Raw genomic sequence first — 17154 nt, forward strand, 5'->3', positions numbered from 1 at the left:
ATGACCAAGCCTTCTATGACATAACCAACCTATGCTAGACTTAGTGAACAAACATATAGATAATTGAGCTTCACTAGCATTGAAATCAACCAAGTATAGATTCTCATATCTAAATCCTTTGAAGATCAAGTTAGAGCCATCTACACTTATGATCTCTACATCATCTACCCCAAATATGCATTTAAATCCAAGATCACACAATTGAGCCATGGATAGCAAATTGAAGTTCAAGCTCTCTACTAGCAACACATTGAAAATGCTCAAGTCATTGGATATTGCAATCTTACCAAGCCCTTCGACCTTGCCTTTGCCATTATCACCAAATGCGATACTATCATAACCATCATTGCCATTGGTATTGATTGAGTTGAACATTCTTGCATCACCAGTCATGTATTGAGTGCACCCACTATCATGAACCCAATGCCTTCTTCTGGCTTTGTAATTGACCTACAAAAGAAGATTAATTCTTTTTAGATACCCAAACTTGATTGGGTCCTTGAAGGTTAGTGACCAAGCTCTTTGGCACCCAAATGGCTTTCTTCTTTGAGCCCATCCATAGTATATCAATGAACTTAGCCTTTACACCATTTGTACCCTTAGTAAGCACATAGAAAGAATTAATCTTAATTGAGGAAACATTAGCATTCTTACCCTTGTTCTTGCACTCATGCTCTTTATGACCAAGTTGCTTGTAACTAGTGCAAAACTGACCATTGTTCTTCACAAAACTAATCTTGTGAAGAGCAAAGACCGCCTTGTCTTTCTTGGGGGTATAGCCCAATCCCTCTTTGTAGAGAGAGGCTCTTTGGCTACCAAGCACATAAGCAAGCGGTCCTCACCGCCATAGGCCTTAGCCAAGGTGTGAGTGAGCTCATTGACCTCCTTCTTGAGGGTCTTATTCTCAACCATTAGTAAGGCATCATATGTGAAACCATCGCTACTAGATGAGGTGGAAGTGGAAGTACTACAAGAAGAGTTAGTGGGAGCAACAATAATAGGCTTATGGAATGATTCATCAATTATATCACAAGTTAAGCCTACATCACATGTCTCAACACGCTTCTTCTCATTTTGCTCATTAAGCAAAGAGGAATAAGCTTTTTCAAGCTTCTTGTGAGCCTTGCCAAGTTCTCATGGGCTTCCTCTAGCCTCTCATGAGATGCATTGAGTTCATCAAAGGATTTCTTAAGGGCTTTTAGTTCCTTATGCAAGCTTTGACATTCCCTTCTCTTAATATCAAAGTGTTCTTTAGCATCATCTAGCATGTCAAGTAATTCATCCTTAGTTGGTTCATCATCATCACTATCACTTTCATTTTTATTTTCATTATCATGTTCCTCATCACTTCCATCATCACAAGTTTGTACCTTAGTGGCCTTAGCCATGAAGCATGATGGAGTATCGAAGAGAGAAGGCTTCTCATTGATAGCAATGCTTGCAAGTACCTTCTTCTTGGTGGTCTTGTCATCATCACTATCATCATCATCACTTGAGGAAGCATCACTATCCCAAGTGACCACATATGAACCATCCTTCTTCTTCTTGAAGGTCATCTTGTCCTTCTCTTTCTTTTCCTTCTTGTCCTTCTTGTTTTTCTTGTTGTCATCACTATTGTCGCTATTGTATGGGCATTGAGCAACAAGATGATATTTGCTTTCACAATTGAAGCACCTTCTTGACTCTTTCTTATTCTTGGATGAAGACTTCTTTCTTCTAGCATGGTAGCCCTTCTTGATCATGAACTTGCCAAATTTCTTGACAAAAAGAACCATCTTCTCATCATCCATCTCATTAAAGCTCAAGTCTTTATCTTCACTTGAAACTAGCAAACTTCTCTTTGAGGATATATGCCTTGGCACCCTTCATGGCTTGAGTGCCCTCAAATAATTCCTCCAACTTCTTCCATGCTACATGAGCCATCTCAATGTTCTTGATTTGCTCAAATGTTCTCTCATTAATAGCATCATGAATGGCACTAAGAGCAATGTCATTGTTTTAGAGAAGCACTTCTTCGGCGGCGGTGGGGTTCTCTGGATCCTCTATCTCAATCTTGGTCTCCACCACCTTCCAAATCTTCCTATTGATTGACTTGATATGTGTGGTTATCTTTGACTTCCAATATGGATAATTTGTGCCATCAAATTGGAGTGGCTTCTTGGTGTTGTTAATTTGAGCCATTTTGACACCGAAGGTTGTTAAGCCTTAAATCATGGTAACCATGGCTCTGATACTGATGAGGACATCGCCACGCTGGACACACCGACGCCATGGTCTTCCCCAAGTTCCAATTCGTTCCCAACTCAGCTGCCACGTCGCCCTCGGATTCAGCAGACACGTCGTCACTATTTCGGTCATAACTTCCTCATACGACATCGAAACGGGCCGTTCTTGGATACGTTGGAAAGGGGACGACGACGCCGTCGTTTTGGATCTGGTCCCAGCTCCAGAAGCTCCGTGGATCATTCTGTGTGACCACGGCAAGGTGCTGCGTCACCTATTTGGGCCAACTTGGCCATGTATCGTGTTGGGCCTTAAGCCCAAGTTGTGGGCGCCCAACCCCTGGCCGTCCCCAACCCTAGGTCGAGTCTTAGACTATAAACACAGCCGCCACCGCTGCTACACAATTGGGTTTTATTTAGAGTTTAGTTTTCCATCGAGAAACTGAATCGTTCATTGTAACTGTGGTGACAAATCCTTTTACAGTGATCCAGGGCCCCCGTTCTTGATCTCCTCCACTGTGTCGATTAGTCCTTTGGAACCGAGTTCTTGAATCCTTTATTGATATTCGCGTCATTCATATTTGCAATTTTAGATTGCGTGTTTACCTTCTTGCTTGTGCTCTTCGATTCGCTTGCAGGAAAAGCCTTCTTGGCGAGGTCAATCAAGTTGTGCTTGGTTGATAACCAACGGAGCAGTGGTGTAACAGTTGCAGGGTTCGAATCGTGTCTGATTTGAAGCCGGATCGCCAACATCGAGATCTCCACAAATCGAACTTACCGGCTACCTCTCGGAAGATCGGGCCTGTACTCATCAATTGGTATCAGATATTTCAGGTTTACCATGAGGTATAATCTTGTTTGCCTTAGATTCATATTTGTTCATTACCTAGAGTCCACAAAAAGCCCAAAAATATTTCAATTTCCGCTGTCCTATCGCCATTTGTGCCTTTGCAATTTCGTTTCAGATTCGTGTTGTTGAGTTTGTGTCCGTGGTCGAGTCTTGTTGCTGGTTTAGGATTGTGTTCGTGGTCGTAGTTCAATCGCCCGTTGCTGTGATTTTGTTTTCCGCCGCTATCCCATCCACCGTTCCCAAACAACAAGTCGAAGCCACCACATTACTCGACTTGCCCCGCTAGCCGCCTTGTGTAACTTCTCGCCGCCGCGCAAACCCTAGATAGGTTGCCAGCCGCTATTATTTTGCCTGCATCGCAGCCCTCCTTACATCATTAGGCGAATACCTACTGCTATGATCGGTGTTAGAGTTTAGGGACGCTTTGCCCTAACTACCGCCGCCGTGTTGTGCCTCCCGGAAAACATACCTTGAGATACCTTTGGTAAAACAGGCATAACTTTTCGCTCGTTTATCAGAAAAATCTAAAATTTTTTCAGCAGCTTCTTGACACCATTTGGACCCAACCCAAACTCGACTTCGCCCTGTTTGGTTTCATCAGAATTGCCAAAAAAATTCGGGAAAATATAGAAAAAAATTTGTCAAAGTTTTTGCACGCTTTTCAGAGAACGTGCTGAATTTCTGTAGACCACATCCCACCTCAGTTGTAGGTGCCAATTTTTGTGGTTGCATCTTTTGTGATCCTTGTTCAGAGAAAAGTATAAAAAAATAGTAAAAAAAAATTGTTTCCTACTAGTGCCTTTTGGAAAAATCCGGGAAAAAATCAGGAAAAAGGAGAAATCCGGGTTATTTGCTTGTTCTGTGAGTTCTTTCGATCGTCCTTTGTTTTCACCTTGTTGCGCTATGTCTCGACACGTCTTAGCCAGCACCTATGATTTGTACTTTGGATCCAGATTGAACAATCGCTACTCTGCACTCGTTAATTGCTAATCCTTGCTGTCATATTGTGTGCCTACCCATAGCTCCACATATTCTTCTGTCAGCACAGGTTCATCTTGCAACTGTTATCCACGCTCAACAACAGATTGCTTCGCCACTTTGGTTTTGCTCCTGTTTGGCGTTGGTAAGAATACAGGCAAGACGGTGGTAAGCCGCTTGTGATTTTGCATTCCACTTTCACCACCATCACCACCACTTGTTTCCTTTTAGTTGATAGGGATAATACTTTGGTGTTGTCTTTTTCTATCTTCTAACCATGGCAGGAACTCCGACGGACTTTAATGAGTGCGTGTCCAAGGGCGAGCTTGCAACGTTCATGACTGAACAACGCAATCTTATGACCGAGCTGACGCGCAACGTGAACAATCTGGTCACCCGCATTGAATAGCTTGAGCAACGTCATCCACCTTATCGTGCTGATGATGAAGATGCGGATGCTTTTGGTGATGAAGATGCGTATGCTGACGGTGGTGCCCGTCGCCGCCTCAACTTCAATCGTCGCGGTATGGCAGGTAATAATCATGGTAATAATGATCCTTTTGCTAAAATTAAATTTAGTCTACCACCTTTTGCTGGTAATGTTGATCTAGAGGCATATTTAGATTGGGAGCTTGCTGTTCAACAAAAATTTGATTCTCATAATGTTCCTGCTGAGCATAGAGTTAGACTTGCTACTAGTGAGTTTACTAATTTTGCTTTGTTCTGGTGGAGTGATCTTTGCAATGCCAATAATGCTGCTGCTGTGCCTCAAACTTGGAATGTTTTAAAACAACGTATGAAATCTCGTTTTGTTTCTCCTTATTACCAACGTGATTTACGTTTGAAACTACAAACTTTAAAACAAGGTGATAAAGGAGTAGAAGCATACTATCAAGAATTGTTTATTGGTTTAGCACGTTGTGCTATAAATGAAGATGATGATGATGCTAGTGCTAGATTTTTTGGTGGTTTAAACCATGATATACAGAACATACTTGATTACAAAGAATGGCACAATTTTTCCCAATTGTATCATCTTGCTATTAAGGCCGAACGAGAAGTACAGGGACGCAAACACCACCAGCCTTTCAGGTCTAACAATGGGAGGAATTTTCAGCAGCGTTCCAAGCCGGAGACGCCCAAGCTTCCTGTTGCACCACAGCCATCTACACCTCCATTTTCTTCCGGGGTAAGTAAATTGTCTAATGTGCAGTTTCCACAGCTGAAGAAAGGTGGCACTCCGAGTGCTTCTACTAGCTCCTCCTCGTCTAGCTCTAAAATCATTTGCCACCGATGCAAAGGCATGGGACATGTCATGAAGGAATGCCCCAGTCGTCGCGCTTTCATTGCTACCGAGGATGGATATGTAAGTGCTAGTGATGTTGAAGATGATTTAGCTCTTGCTGCTAACATTGATGCAGATCCCATCGAGGGCGATCAAGACAAGGAGGCCATCACCATTGACTCCGTGGCTGCTGCCGCGGACTACCCTAGCCTTCTTGTGCAGCGTGTGTTGAGTACACGTGTGGGTCATGAAGAAGAGATGAAGATCCAACGCCACAATTTGTTCCACATGTATCTCATTGTGCAGGGTTGTCGTGTTCTCACTATCATTGATAGCGGGAGTTGCAATAACTTGGTGAGTTCAGATTTGGTTGACAAGCTTGGCTTGACCACACGACAACATTCGTATCCATATAAACTTCAATGGTTTAATAATAGTGGTAAGACTAAGGTAACTCAATCAGCACGCATTAGCTTTTTCACAGGCTCTTATCATGATACTGCTGATTTTGATGTTGTCCCTATGCAAGCTTGTTCCATTTTGTTAGGTCGCCCATGGGAATTTGATAATGATGCTTTACACCATGGTAGAACTAATACAAACACTATCATACATAAGGACGAGAAAATTACATTGCTGCCTTTGTCTCCTACGGATATTATTAAACATGCTAATGAGATAAAAAATAAATCTCCAACAGACATTGCTAAAAATAATGGGATTAAGTTAAAAGGAGGTGCTTTTCTTGCTACAACTCCTGCTACTGCTGAGTTATGTGATAATCCTGATGCACCATGTTATACTATGTTTTGTCAACCTTTTATGTCTGGTGCATTGCCTGCTGTCACTAACCTTTTGCAGGAGTTCACTGATGATGGGATGGAGTCGAGGACGACTCCAATTCTACAAGGAGGGGATGATGAGGACATCGCCAAGATGGAGTCGAGGATGACTCCAATTCGAGAAGGGGAGGATGAGGAGGACATCGCCACGCTGGACACACCGACGCCATGGTCTTCCCCAAGTTCCAATTCGTTCCCAACTCAGCTGCCACGTCGCCCTCGGATTCAGCAGACACGTCGTCACTGTTTCGGTCATAACTTCCTCATACGACATCGAAACGGGCCATTCTTGGATGCGTTGGAAAGGGGACGACGACGCCGTCGTTTTGGATCTGGTCCCAGCTCCAGAAGGTCCGTGAATCATTCTGTGTGACCATGGCAAGGTGCTGCATCACCTATTTGGGCCAACTTGGCCATGTATCGTGTCGGGCCTTAAGCCCAAGTTGTGGGCGCCCAACCCCTGGCCGTCCCCAACCCTAGGTCGAGTCTTAGACTATAAACACAGTCGCCGCCGCTGCTACATAATTGGGTTTTGTTTAGAGTTTAGTTTTCCATCGAGAAACTGAATCGTTCATTGTAACTGTGGTGACAAATCCTTTTACAGTGATCCAGGGCCCCCGTTCTTGATCTCCTCCACTGTGTCGATTAGTCCTTTGGAACCGAGTTCTTGAATCCTTTATTGATATTCGCGTCATTCATATTTGCAATTTCAGATTGCGTGTTTTACCTTCTTGCTTGTGCTCTTCGATTCGCTTGCAGGAAAAGCCTTCTTGGCGAGGTCAATCAAGTTGTGCTTGGTTGATAACCAACGGAGCAGTGGTGTAACAGTTGCAGGGTTTGAATCGTGTCTGATTTGAAGCCGGATCGCCAACGTCGAGATCTCCACAAATCGAACTTACCGGCTACCTCTCGGAAGATCGGGCCTGTACTCATCAGATACCACTTGAAAGGTCCTAATTGCTAGAGGGGGTGGATAGCCTATTAAAAATTTCTACAACAATACTTAGCAAACCGGTTAGATAAATATGAGGCGAAGCAAGTGTTGCGCTAGCCTACTAAAAATACAAGCCATCTACCACAATTCTACTTTCTATAGTCTCTATCCACATAATGGCTATGTCACTACACTAAGTTAGTGTGCTCTCAAAGACTAACTAAAGAGCCACACTAATCAAACTAACAAGCTCTCACGACTAACTACACTAAAGAGCTTGACAACTAGTTTACGATAATGTAAAGAGAGCGAGCAAGATAGTTATACCACTGAGTCGAGGAATGAACCAATCAATCACAAGAATGAGTACCAATGAAGACTAATCACCTCGGAATCAAATGATGACACAATGATTTTTTACCGAGGTTCACTTGCTTGCTGGCAAGCTAGTCCTCGTTGTGGCGATTCACTCACTTGGAGGTTCACGCGCTAATTGGCATCACCCACCAAACCCTCAATAAGTTGCCACACAACCAACACAAGATGAGGATCACATAAGCCATGAGCAATTTACTAGAGTACCTTTTGGCTCTCTGCCAGAGGAAAGTCAAGAACCCCTCACAATCACCACGATCGGAGCCGGAGACAATCACCAACCTCCGCTCGACGATCTTCGCTACTCCAAGCCATCTAGGTGGTGGAAACCACCAAGAGTAACAAGCCAAACCCATAGCGAAACACAAATAACAAGTGCCTCTAGAAGCAAACACTAAAGCAATGCACTTGAATTCTCTCCGAACCTCACAAAGATGATGAATCAATGATGGAGATGAGTGGGAGGACTTTGGCTAAGCTCACAAGGTTGCTATGTCAATGCAAATGGCCAAGAGTTATAAGCTAGAGCCAGCCACATGCCTTAAATAGAGCCCCCAATAAAATAGAGTTGTTGGCTCCTCAGTCCTCTAAAACACGGGCTGACCGAACACGCCAGTTAGGTTGACCGAACACAGGACCCCAGCGTCCGGTCGCCCGATGATCGCCACATGTCATTAGCTTCAAATGTTGAGCGCACGATCTTAACAGCTAGTCTGCTTCACACCATGTGTTAAGTTGCGACCGGACGCGCTGCTCAAAGTGACCGAACGCTCCATCACTAGAGTGTGTTCGTTTCTAGTAAGCTCCTAGAGAGGTAAAATTGCGACCGGACGCATTTGGTCACTCACCCTCTTCTCTGTGCACCGCCACGTATGTAGGACTAGACGCTAAACAGTGTTCAACCAGAGTCCAGTGACTTTTCTTCTCCGAGTCCGGTCATAGGGCAAGTCAAGCCCGAGAGCACCACCTTCTTTTATAATTGACCGAACGCTGGAACCCTGAGTCCGGTCACTTCGAACTCAGCGTCCGGTCACTGTTTGACAGTGAAAAACACCTACTTCAATTCACCAACTTCTCCACCCTTGCTCAAATGTGCCAACCACCAAGTGTATCATCTTGTGCACGTGTGTTAGCATATTTTAACAAATATTTTTCAAGAGTGTTAGCTTTCCACTAGATCCTAAATGCATATGTAATGAGTTAGAGCATCTAGTGGCACTTTGATAACCGTATTTTGATACTTGTTTCACCCCTCTTAATAGTACGGCTATCAATGCTAAATATGATCACACTCGTTAAGTGTCTCGATCACTAAACCAAAAAGCTCCAATCAATTTTATCTTTGCCTTGAGCATTTATTTTTCTCTTTCTTCTTTTCCAAGTCCAAGCACTTGATCATCACCATGGCATCACCATCATCATGTCATGATCTTCATTTGCTTCACCACTTGGAATGTGTCACCAATCTCATAATTACTTTGATTAACTAGGTTAGCACATAGGGTTTCATCAATTCACCAAAACCAAACTAGAGCTTTCACCAGCCTCCTGTTTTGCCTCTTCTGGCTCATTTTCTATTCTAATAAGCAACTCAACAAGGATTTCTTCTCCAATTAGATCGACTAGAGGTGGAATAGGAAATCCATCAATGTGTGGCACAACCTCATTTTGTACTTCATCCTCTACTTGCACCACATTCAGCACCAGTGGCTCTAGGTTCATTTGCTGTGGAACATTTTCCTCCACTTCCTCAATGAAGTCATTTATCTCTAAAAAACCATCTGCAGCTAGTGGGTTTGCTGGATTAATGATAACCTCTAGAGGATCAACCTGCCCTAGTAAGTTCAGATCAATTTCCATCTCATCTCCCTCTGCAAGCTCAATGTTTAGGTCCTAGGCCAATTGCTGAGCCAGAAGTTCATCAGGCCAGGGGGGCCCAGGGATCCCATGGGTTGAGCTATTGTAACTGTTGTAGGTCCTACCCCTCATTGCCCTACTCTTGTTGCATGTTGGCATTCTCTTCCTGCTCATTCTGGTTTTGCTTATCATCTTGTTCCTGCTGTATCGCCGGCTGCCCAAGGACAAAAAAGTCAAAAGGAACAATAGACTCCAACTCAAGCTCATCAGTCACTAGATCTTCAAGAGGAGGCCCCTGCACTACTTCACACTGAATGGTCCATGAATCCCCATTCAAATCCATGGAATCTAAGTAAGCTATAAACTATGGAACAGCTTGAATGCTCTTGACTCTAGCCCTAACCATAATCCTCCCTGGGAAGTTATCACTCTCTTCCCACAAAATGACTTTGCCAAAATCACTTATGGCATTCTGAATGTGACGTTTAGACTTATAATCCTCAGGGAACCCGAGTAGCATCATCCAACAATCATCATTAAATAGAACCCTTCTCTAGTTTTTGCCCTCATTGTGCTTAGCAAAAGAAAGTTGAATGTTCCCAAACAGCCAAGGACTATGCCTAACCAAATTATCACGGTCATAATCATGAGTGCAACGGACATAGGCCTGACCCGGCCAAATGGCATGGCATGATAGCACGTTGCCCTATTTTATGCACAGCTAAGAACTCCCTAATGATATTCCGAACTACAGCGAAGTTCAGCTCATTACCGGGCAAAAAGGGTTGACGGTGACGATGGCCAGGTCCTTATTGGCCGCCGGCGGCCTAATCGGAGCAACCACTCTGCTCATGAAGCCCTATCCGGTATGTCCTCCTAGTTGAAGCCTTCAGGGATGAAAGGCCTCAGGTTGGCACGTTGATATGCCATTGCCGACGTCGATGAGGAACTCTCCCGGTGGCCAGATGGTGGGTACTGTAGCTCGGGAGTGGGGTTTTCAGAGGGGTTCGCTTGGGGAGGACGGAATGCACAAAGAAGGCGAGGGGTCAAGTGAGAGGCAGAGGGGGTCAGGGGGCCGTATTAAGGGGAACAGTGTTGGGCTTTGTGAGCTGGGCGCATTAACCGTAGGCGCTTTTCCCCTAGCAGCCCAAGACGAGGAGAGGGAGAGAGATTGAGCCAATTTAGCAAACGAATTGAAAACGGACGACTTTGATGAAGACGGCCAGATAGCGGCAACGTTGAACCAACCAAAGGGAGCTGCCCCACTTTTACTGTTACCAGTAACCTGTCCACCTTTTAAATTTTTCCCAGAATGGCAATTTACTACAGTATGACCCCAATTAAGGCAAGACCGGCACCTGATAGGCCAACAGCAAGCGGCTCTGCGATGGTCCTTGGACAGGCATCTCTGGCAGAAGGATGGTGTCGAGGCTCTATCCCCAACACGATCTATCGAAGATTGGCTTGCCGGGAGCCCGGGACACCAAGAACACGCCCACCGAGCTGAGGTTGAAGACGACTGAAAACAGAGGGACGGCCAAGAATGGAGTTTTGCAAGGGAGCTCCGATTGGAACGTTATTAGCTCCAAAAAGGGGCAGAGCCGGAGCAGGTACGATGGGAACACTGTTGGCTCCAGAAAGGGGCGGAGCATGGGCTGATCTAACAACATCAGCAAACAATTTGCCCAAGCAATGAAATACAGAAACACGGGGGCATCAGTCCTAGCGTCATGATGCTTGACATCAGGTTTCCAAGAATGACATCCCTCCTCCTGATAGGGAGCAAACTCTCTCCTCCAGTTAGGGCCACCACTGCCCCAGAGATGGAAGGTCAGGGAATACAGTTGACAGGAGAAGGATTGAAGATTGGCAACGTAGAAACGTAGAAACCAACTTGCTTAGAGGAGACAAAGAACTTGAAGGTGCGATCAGAAAGCAAGGAGACATGAAAATGGGAAGCCGAGCCGCCAATGGTGGCCTGAATGATGGAGCTCACAGATGGGAGATCAAGGCAAAACCTGCATCTCCCAAAGGCAACAACGAACGCAAAGGAGTGCGAATCAAGAGCAGGAGAAGAAGTCGGGAGACCAAGGTGGCAGCTGACATCAGCTTGAACCTTAAGCCCAGGGCAAAAGAGAGGCCCTAGAGCGCCATGAAAGGCAAAGCACAGACAGCCAAGAAGAACTAGCACCGGCGGGGGAAGACTTACTTGAGGGCAAAGAACAGAGGCATGACGGCGAGTGTCATGATGGCGGGTGTCGGAGGTAGGTCTGACCGTCAGGACACCTTACACCAGCCATGGTGAGGACCCAATCCTTGGAAGGTCCCAGGAGCACGTGAAGGTGTAGAGTGTCAGTGACGCCCTCTGAGGTGGTCACCGGAGGTGAGCGTCAGCGGAGGAGCCCTCCAGAAGCACCGCCTACCAAGCTGGGATGGTTTGCCGAGGCACCAGGGCCGGAGTGGCCACCGGCGGTGGGGGGAGAGGGGAGGCGCTTGGAACAAGCTGTTTTAGTCCCACATTCAAGGCCTTTCCTTTCTTCCTTTGCCGTGCGCGCCGTTCGTTACCCCCACCTACTGCCGGCCAAATGGTCAGAGGAGAACGAATGTCCCCTCTCAACTTGCTATTGATAGTGAATCAATGAATAACATAGTATTTTACAACCAATTTGCATATAAACAACGTCTAAAATAGATAAGGATATTATAGACTTTTTACACAGCTTATAGCACACAGCAACTTGTCCATAGCTGTTTTAGCCAAACGGCTTTCAGCTTTCTCACAGCTAACATCCCACATCAGTTTTTTCACATCCTACAACTCACAATAGCCTTTTTCCATAGCCACAGCTCAACCAAACAAACCCTTAGTTTGACATCTGGGACATGTATGTCACTAAGTTTTTTTTAACATCAAAGTGTAGCCAACTTTGGTCTTGGTTTGTAGGTTAGATCACGAGGAATACAAAACTATAAACATGTTGTAATTTGGATGCACGGTTTAGTAAATATTGTTATCCTAAAGGAGACGCATTTAATAAATGCACGGTCTAGATTACGCCCGTTCATTTCTCAGACTATAGATGACAAAGCCAATTTTTTTGGATTTGCATAATCTCTACTATATGAGACCAGTCAAAACTATACTAGGTCTCCCAAAAAAAAGTCCCCCGCTAAGAGACTACAACCATTGTGCACCAATAAAATTATACCTAGGATTACCGTATCATTAAAATCTATGGCTCATAATCCTTTCTCACAGGCTTCAACTTGATCCGATGGCCAACGTTATTTGGATCTCCCCCGCCTAGGCTTCAACGCACGCTTCATACATCCCGCATGCTACGGTAAAATGGAAACCAATGGAAGTCAATAAAGGCAAATATGGAAGTCAATCAAGGCAAATAGGAAGGAGGGATCCGTGACTTCGATCCAGGCAATTTCCAGAATTGTCATTATAATGGAAAAATCCACGCCGAGCACGGCCCCATCTGACGCGCCCCTTCCAAAACTCTCCGTGCCATTCTGGTATTGCGTCAATAAGGAATGGCGACAGACCTGCCAACATACCCATTCACATGTTTCCGTCAAGAACACGTGGGACCTGGTTTTGTGACCCCACGCTTCAGTAGGAGCAGTGGAGCATCTACAGCGTAGCTAAACCTAGAAAGGTCTACCCCTTTCTTCTCATAAAATACCAACGGCGACACCCTAGACAAGGAAGCAAAACGGGTCACTTACAATCCAGGCCCACAGAGAGGAGATCGATGAAGAGGTTTAGCACATTTGGTATCAAAGAGAGGAGTTAGACCACTGTATTACAAAGAGAGAAGTAAGACCACTGTGTTATAGAAGTAACACACTACACGCCCCGATCGAGTTTACAAAATAAACGAACTGACTTGACACGTGATTATGAAAATAAAAGGCCATTATGAAATAGAACACGCAAGCTAGAAATAATTAGTTTTGTTCTAATTTTTAGATATATAGCTTTTGCTATGCACCTAAATATACATTATGTCTATATACATAGTAAAAATTACTTCCTCCATTTCAAATTATAAGTCGCTTTGATTTTTTTGGTACATCCATTTTGTTATGCATCTAGATATAATAATATGTCTAGATATATAGCAAAATGGATGAACAAAAAAAGTCAAAGCGACTTATAATTTGGAATGGAGGGAGTATGTATCTAGAAAAGCTGGAACAACTTATAATTTAAAATAGATGGAGTACTTAAAACTTACTTGATAAATCAGTTGATTATGCCAAGAAGAAATGCTTTTTTCTTTTGTCCAATAATTTTCATTAGTTAGCTTTCTAGTACCCGAAAATCATCTGAAGAAAGAAAAACAGGATGGAAGAGAGGGAGAAACCGAGGAACAACCAGATAAATATCCATCGTGGTTGCGCACATATATTTACGACTATATCTACTATTTAATTTTAAAAAAGATCAAATACAATTTTTTCTTTCATTTATCAAAAGTGAATTATAGAGTTACTTTAAGAAGCTTGGTACGGCATCTTTAATTATTTGGGATGAAGTTTGCATGAAGTGGCCATGAAGATCTCCAAGACATGTTTAAGGACTTAGGCATATTGTAAATTATATGGTTAATGCGAGAAATAACTTTATTATGCCTTGTTACGTGTAAGTGTTTCCCGAATTGTATATATATGGTCATATATAATTGTGTGAAAGTTGAACTCTAGAAAAAAAAAATTGTTGTTTGGTTGTTTCCATGTACATCCCTGAATGAAGCCGTAGCGTTAGCACGGACACTGTACTAGTATTAATAAATACCTTTTCAGTGAGCAAATTAAAAGCGTTTGGACCTGTTATTGTGCAGCCCTCAGTGGTTTGTTTTAGCTTAATTTGGTCCATAATTTGTAGAAGACGCTGGGCATCACATGCTTTCGGATACCATGCGTCAATCCTGCACGGGCTATGGGCCCAAAACCTAGGCCTATGCCATTTTGATCTGATGGACGGTCAGTCCTGCATGGGCTATGGGCCCAAAACCTCGGAGCTGCACGTAGACTTGCTTATTCAATTCTTCTTCTGGACGTTGCATTATAAATCTCTAGTTCTACCATATCTGGCAGGTATCGTTGGAGCACAGGTTCTCGCGTGTTCTTTTTCTGTTTCAGTTTCTTTTCTTCCCTGTTCCGTGTTTTGGCTTCTTCTTTTTTTGGTCTAGACGTGTAAATCTTTTTTTTTTTCCAAATAGAGTAGCACAAATTGAAAAAGTATAAAAATTATAATGTAAGAGTAGTGAATTGAACCATTATCTTAGCTTTGCCTAGAAAAATTTCACCGCTAAGCTATTGATGTGTTTTTGAACTTTTAACGTAAGTCATCCTATTTGAGGTATATTTCATAATCACTGATGGGTCGGAACCGTAATTATTGCCGAAATCATGTCCGACAGTGGACAATCTCGGCAGTGATTGATTTGTCACTACTGGATTACGTTCCCTCAATTTACTTACCAGCTGAGCTACGAGAGACATGTGATTGATGTTATTCTTCTGACTACACAATTTTAAATCTTATATTGTATATTTGACACTATAAATGGTCTCAAATGAAAATGTTGTTAACTGCAAAGTTGTAGCTCCCGTTGAGTACAACTTTGATGTTGACTTTGTCTTTATTCGATATGGTTAACCATCTCAAAACCCGATTTGGGAACTTACATTGAATATTTAGACACGTAAACCATCTCAAATTAAAAAAAATGTCAACTACAAAGTTTTGGATCTCCTTGAACTTCACAATTTCAATATAAAGTTTATATCATATGAAAAAGATAATGTTTTTTTTACAAAACAGACTATCACTGTTGGTTCGTGACTTCAACCGATAGTGATATCACTGCCGACTGAAGACACGAACCAACAGTGATAGGTCCATTTATCACAACTACCACGAATCGGCAGTGATAAACTAATCACTATCGGCTCTAACACAACTAGCGGTGATGGTCTAACAGTGATTGCGTGTTCTAGTGTAGGGAGTCGATGGTTCAACATGATTGCCTAATAATAACTAAATAAATCAAACCATTGAGTGAGAAATAAAACAGTTTTTCTATACCTGTGTCATGTCGTCTCTGCCGAGAATTATATAATAGGGAGAGCTGGTCGCCTCGTGCAAGATGAGTTTAAGAGAGCTGAGGCACCTGCGAATTTGAGGAGCATGTTCGAGTTTGTTTGTTTGGTCTCCATTTCCAGGTATGGAAATAAACTGCTTTAGGCACGTTTCTAATATGAACTATTTACAAAAAAAAAACATTGGTATATACTCCATCTATCTAGCGTAATTTCATTTGTCCTAAGTCAACCTATTTTATATTGACCTACAATTATAAGGAAACATATTAACTTCTATCACATCAAAAAGTTAAGTTATAAAAATACATTCCATAATGTTTCTAATGGAGCTTATATGATGTCAAAAACATTATTATCCTTTTATATAAATTTGATCAAACTTAAGATGTGCTGACTTAGCATAAATGAAAAAAAAACACTATATTCAGCACGAATGGAGTGCCTAATAAAGCACTAAGCGTTTCCTTGCCCTTCGCTCTCTCTCCCATGTCTGTATAAATTTTAGAGCAACATGTTCGGACATGATGGGAAGTCCAATTCTACGATGCAATGGAACGCATGACACGATCAACAATTGTTCAGGTTGTTGTAGAATGTCATATATCCCGTTGCAACAAGGCAAGAGCATACTTGTTGTCTAGTCTACATATATATATATATATATATATATATATATATATATATATATATATATATATATATATATATATATATATATATATATATATATATATATATATAGAACTACTATCCTGTAGCTGGCTACAAAATAACTTATTCTGTAGCCACTTTGAGTTACGATAATTACTATGTTAATTTACGAGATTATAGTAACTCCTTACTAAGTGGTTTAATATAACGTTATGGTAAATATCCTCCGTGTGTTATAGTAACCCAACTATCGTAAATAACTATCGTAAATATGTATTGACATTATGGTAAATTAGTATATAAAATTATGGTAAATGGAGGTGGCTACAGAATAACTTATTCTGTAGCCGGCTACTGAATAGCCTCTCCCTATATATATATATATATATATATATATGTATGTATGTATGTATGTAATCTAATCTAATAATATTAACAGAAATGCTATACAACACACGTGTATTTTAGCGCAAAAAACACATGGATTTTCTGAAGACAATTCGGTTGTTGAACCGTGCACAAACGAGAGCTGTGTGTACGAGTGCTCAGTGTCGCGTGCATTGAAAAAAAATTATTTCTTGTGATCTGTGGATCATTGATCTTGTGATTTGTGATTGTCTGGAGGTAGAAGAAGGCTAGAGGTAGAAGAAGGCTAGAAGTAGAAGGAAGATTAAGGCTGTTGGATTTTAATTCTATGGTGCAAAAAAAATTATGTGTTGAAACTACATAAAATACATGGTTGTTGGGTAGACATACTCATGACCTGGATTCATGACCTGTGCTCGTATGAGTTTGAATAACTCGTGCTTAGGGATGATATGAAGTCTAATTTCAAAATGTATTGGGTTCCGTACAATGTCAGGCAAGTTTGCTGAAAAAAGTGGCTTCTATTAGATCCTCCTCACAAACCTAATAAAAATTACTACAAAAATATCATTAGAGGTGTTTTAACCAACATCTTTCGAACCGCTCTAGCTCCACCATTGAAGCTGCTTCCTAGGAGAAGCCAGAGTTGGAATTGTTTTAGGAGCCGGAGC

This window comes from Miscanthus floridulus, chromosome 8 (assembly GCF_019320115.1).
Source record: "Miscanthus floridulus cultivar M001 chromosome 8, ASM1932011v1, whole genome shotgun sequence".
NCBI classification, from domain to species: Eukaryota; Viridiplantae; Streptophyta; class Magnoliopsida; order Poales; family Poaceae; genus Miscanthus; species Miscanthus floridulus.